This window comes from Rutidosis leptorrhynchoides, chromosome 5 (genome assembly GCF_046630445.1).
Source record: "Rutidosis leptorrhynchoides isolate AG116_Rl617_1_P2 chromosome 5, CSIRO_AGI_Rlap_v1, whole genome shotgun sequence".
In the NCBI taxonomy this organism is placed as follows: Eukaryota; Viridiplantae; Streptophyta; class Magnoliopsida; order Asterales; family Asteraceae; genus Rutidosis; species Rutidosis leptorrhynchoides.
This window is the reverse complement of record NC_092337.1, coordinates 288,993,376-288,998,851: the sequence shown is the minus strand read 5'-3', so window position 1 is coordinate 288,998,851 and position 5,476 is coordinate 288,993,376. Positions and strand designations below refer to the sequence as shown.

At 32.4% G+C, this 5,476-nt stretch overlaps 1 non-coding gene across 1 annotated transcript; it reads left to right on the top strand.

Moving 5' to 3' along the window:
- Positions 1–2,276: 2,276 nt before the first annotated feature.
- On the top strand, positions 2,277–2,383 carry LOC139850870 (small nucleolar RNA R71). The gene has a single exon (XR_011760246.1). It is a non-coding gene; the product is annotated as a small nucleolar RNA R71 (small nucleolar RNA).
- The last annotated feature ends 3,093 nt before the right edge of the window (positions 2,384–5,476 follow it).

Here is a 5,476-nt window from a genome sequence, read left to right as displayed (position 1 = left end):
TCTCATTTGTGATAACAGTCATGCCACCCTTCTTAGGTACGCATTGAACTGGGCTTACCCATGGACTATCAGAGATTGGATATATTAAACCTGCATCAAGCAGTTTAATAATTTCTTTCTTAACAACATCTTGCATATTAGGATTTAGTCTTCGTTGGCGTTGCACATACGTTTTATGACCTTCTTCCATAAGGATTTTATGTGTGCAATACGAAGGACTTATGCCTTTAATATCATGAATCTTCCATGCAATGGCTGGTTTATGAGCTTTTAGCACAGAAATGAGTTGAGATTTTTCATTTTCAGTAAGAGAAGACGATATTATTACAGGTAATTCAGATTCACCATGTAAATAAGCATATTCCAAATGGTTTGGAAGTGGCTTTAACTCTAATGTCGGTGGTTCTTCTATCGATGATTTATATCGATATCTGTCTTCTTCTTTTAGCATTTGAATTTCTTCTATTGTTGGTTCATATCCATTAGCCATAAGTGTAGCTAACATTTCAGTTTCATCAATTGGTTCAGTTCCTTCTCCTAAAGAACATTCTCCTGTTCCTTGTAATTCTGGAAATTCTTCTAACAATTCTGCATGTGATTCTATAGTTTGAATATAATAACATGTATCATCTGTAGATTGAGGTTGTTGCATGGCTCTATCAACAGAAAAGGTAACACTCTCGTCCTCTATACTTAGGGTCAGTTTCTTACCGAACACGTCTATTATTGCTTTAGCCGTGTTTAAGAATGGTCTTCCTAATATGAGAGGAACTCGAGAATCTTCTTCCATGTCCAGAATAACAAAATCTACTGGAAATACTAAAGTACCAACTTTAACTAGCATATTTTCCATTATCCCTCTAGGATATTTTACTGATCGATCGGCTAGTTGTATGCTTATTCGTGTTGGTTTCTATTCTCCAAGGTCTAGTTTAGCGTATAGTGAATACGGCATTAAATTTATACTAGCACCTAAATCTGCCAATGCTTCTATTGAACTAAGACTACCCAGAAAACATGGAATTGTGAAACTTCCTGGATCTGATAATTTTTCTGGTATCTTATTCAACAGTACTGCAGAACAATTAGCATTCATTGTAACAGTCGAGAGTTCTTCCATTTTCTTTCTATTTGTGATTAGATCTTTCAAGAATTTAGCATACCTAGGCATTCCTGAAATCACATCAATGAAAGGAAGATTGACATTTATTTGTTTAAACATATGTAAGAATTTGGATTGCTCGGCTTCAAGTCTTTCTTTTCTCATTTTACTCGGGTAAGGAAGTGGTGGTTGGTATGGTTTAACATAAGGTTTAGCCTTAACTGTGTTATCTTCATTAACCTTTTCAACTACAGGTTCTTTTTCCTTATCTTGCTCAGATTGTGGTTCTTGTGGAGTAGGAATAGCTTCATCAGAAATTACAGGCATTTCAGGTGGTTTAAGTGTAACACCACTTCTTGTGGTAATAGCTTTAGCTGTTTCATTCCGGGGGTTAGCATTTGTATCACTAGGTAGACTTCTCGGTTTTCTTTCACCTATCAACCTTGCTAGGTTGCTCATTTCTTGTTCCAGATTTTGAATAGAAGCTTGTTGATTTCTAAATGCTTGAGCATTTTGTTCATTGGTTTGTTTCTGAGATGTGAAAAACTGTGTTTGAGATACAACTAGCTTCGACATCATGTCTTCTAAATTTGACTTTTTATCATCGGTTTGTGGTGGTTTATTTTGAAAAATAGGTCTTTGCTGATTGTAAGTATTGTTGGATACTTGCTGATTATTAGGACCTTGTTGATTGTTGTATGGAACATTTCGGTTATAATTCTGATTTTGATTGTAGATCGGTCTCGGCGGTTGATAATTATTCTGATAATTATTTCCCTGCCTTTGGTTTATGTATGAAACATTCTCTCTTTGTTCCATTGTTAGTTCAATACTGAGACAATCTTTTGTCAAATGTGGTCCTCCACACTGCTCACAACTAATTCGTATTGAGTGGATATCCTTAGTCATCTTTTCCATTCGTCTCTCGACAGCATCTATCTTTGCAGAAATGGAATCGAAGTCATGGCAAGAATCGGCTCTAGCTGCTTTAGATGATCTAACGATATATTTTTCTTGGTGCCACTCATGTGAGTGGGAAGCAGTGTTATCAATAATTTTGTAAGTGTCAGTTGCGGTTTTCTTCATAATGGAACCACCAGCTGCTATATCGATGTCTTTTCTTGTAGTGATGTCGCATCCTTGGTAGAATATTTGTACTATTTGACAAGTGTCTAAACCATGTTGCGGACATCCTCTTAATAACTTTTCAAATCTTGTCCACGCTTCATATAGAGTTTCATTTAGCTTTTGTGTGAACGTAACAATTTCTCCTTGAAGTCTCACGGCTTTAGATGCCGGAAAGAATTGTTTAAGAAATTTTTCAACTAAAATGTCTCATGTATCAATCGCCCCTTCAGGTAACGATTCTAACCAATCTTTGGCTTCTCCCTTTAAAGTCCAGGGAAATAACATGAGATATATCTGTTCATCCTCAACTTCTCGAATTTTAAATAGAGTACAGATCCTATTAAAGGTACGAAGATGTTCGTTTGGATCTTCCTTCGGCGCACCACTAAATTGGCATTGATTAGTTACCATGTGTAGAATTTGTCCTTTGATTTCATAATCTGGCGCATTAATGTCAGGTTGAGTAATTGCGTGACCTTGGCTAGTACGTTTAGCTCGCATTCGGTCTTTCATACTTAGAGGTTCCAGATTTTCCATAATTGAATTTGTTGAATCTGAATCACTAAAGGATTCTGATTTAATGGTTGGTTCCTCGACAATCTCTGTTTAAATGATTGGTGGTTCCGGAGGAAAGATTAATGGTTCAGGATCTCTGAATTGCCCTTGAAGATTCTCCGGATTCTCAATTGTGAGGTCAGGTTCAAAAAATGGATTATCGGAAATTTGAATTGGAGTACTTGGTTGACTGGATGACGATTCTAAAGAAAAATCAACGGCGACAATATTTGCTAGATGTCTTGATCGAGTTATAGGTGGTGAACGTACAAAAGGTGGTGAACGTTTTGCTCGGTGCATTCACTGAATATCCTATTAGTTATAAAAGATAAAAATTATTTAAGTTATCAAATTAACAGACTTTTCTGCTTTTGCCCACGTTTCGAATAGCCAAAAGATGTAGCAGGGAGCCAGAACCCTTTAAATCGGAAGCTCACAACTCAGCCACTAACAAATCCAACTATTACTACGAAGCAGAAAATTTGGATGTCTATCAATTTAACCGCTTAAAATAATTTTTCGTTGAAGTTTAAAGAAAAAAAATCTATGTCCTAAAAACTAGAATGTCGAGAAATAAGAAAGAAAAAGAGCGTGTCGAAAAACGTCAAAAAATAAAAGGTCGAAAAATAATAGGCGTCGAAAAATAAAAATAAGAAAGTAGCGCGTCGAAACTTAAAAAGGAACTAAAAACTAAGAATTAAAAGTTGCGTCTAAAGATATTAAAGCTTAAAAATGAATTCTATATTCAAAAACGGCAATTACTTAAAAAGGTATCAAAATATAAAAACGGCGTTGCAAAATTCTAAAGCACCTAAATCTTAGTCTAAAGAAAAAGTACTTAAGGGATTTTACGGCAAAGCCTAAAAATCTAGAAATAAAAATAACTATGGCAAAAAACTATGTCTTAAAACTAAATGCGAGCGAAAAATATAAATATTACGCTAAAACGAATAAAAAGATACAAAATATAAAAATAAACTTAAAGTTGTAAAAAGTACAATTTTTATAAAAATATTATTTTTATATTATTTATTTTATAAAAGTATTAATTTTATAATTTATAAAATTAATTAAACTTAAAATACAAAAATATAAAACTAAAACTTAATTAATTAAATACACTAACCCTAATTAGGGTTTTGATTAAATAATAATAATAATATACTCCGTAATTATTGCTGTTACCAGTCAACTCTGGCGTGTCAGATGATTTCATGCGATCGCATGAAGTTTTGCCTTCGGGCTCATGCGGTCGCATGAGCTAGGGTTTCGGGCCAGTATATGGGCTGCTACAGTACCAGGCCGAATGTTTTTATTATATTTTTTTTTGTTTTAGATTAAATAAAATATAAATAACTTAAATAAAAATTTAATTTTAAAAACTAATATAAAAATACTTTTATAAATTTTTAATAACTCTTAACAACAAATATATAGATTTTTTTTCTTTTTATATTTTTGTATTAAAACGTATTTTTACAAAAACGTATTTTTACAAAAGTAAACTAAAAATATTTTTTTTTGTTTTTTTTATATATAGCGTTTTGCTTCCGGCATTTGACTTTCCCCGGCAGCGGCGCCAAAAATACTTGATGTTATGCGAGGGGTATATGAAATAGTATTAATTTTTACAAGGAAATACTATTAAATACGATACAATTTTACACAAGTTATTTATTTATTTATAGAGTGGATATACCTAAACCTTGCTACAACACTTATAGGCAGTGTACCTAATCGTACAGTAGTGTAGTTTTTAGTAAGTCCAGTTCGTTCCACAGGGATCTTTTAAACAAGCTTAATGCTATATTTTTAAAAACTATATTTGTAAAAATACAAAAATATATAAGTAATATTATTATTATAAAAAGGGGTTTTTTACCGTTTAATGACCGGTTTGTCGATTTTAAAACTTTAGTCGCAGTTAAAACCTAATGTAAAATATTAAAAATAAATATAACTTAATTTAAAGCGTAAAGTAAATAACGATAATGAAATTGCGATAAATAAAAGTGCGATAAAATAAAATTGCGATAATTAAAGAGTACGATAATTAAAAATGCAATTAAATAAAATAACAATAAATAAAAGTGCGATAATTAAAAGTGCAATTAAATATGAAAATAAAGGAATTATGCTTATTTAAACTTCCGTAATCATGATGTTTGATGTGTTGATTTTAGTTTATTCCCATGGGTTAATTGTCTTTTGTCCTGGATTATTCAATATGTCCGTCTGGTTTTTGTCCATAATAGTCCATCAGTCATAAATATAAAGTGCGAGTGTCCTCGTCAAATTATCCTTATATTCGAAGTCAAATATTCCAACTAATTGGGGACTTAAACTGTAACAAGGTTTTAATACTTTGTTTAATAATTACACCAGGATATCGACTGCGTGTAACCCAAGGTTTTAATACTTTGTTAACCATTACGCCAAGTGTCCTTGTACATAATTTCACCCTTGTTTTAATAAGTCTATTAACTATTAATCCATTCCCGTGTTCGGTTAAATGAACGATTATTCGTACATATAAATATCCCGCCCATCGTGTCCGATCGAGTGTATATGGTTATTTATAGGTACGTCTAATTGTAAATCTTTATATTAAATTAACAAATTATCATTTAATTAAACAAATATAAAGCCCATTGGTAGCCCATAGTCTAATTTCCACAAGTGTCGTTCTTT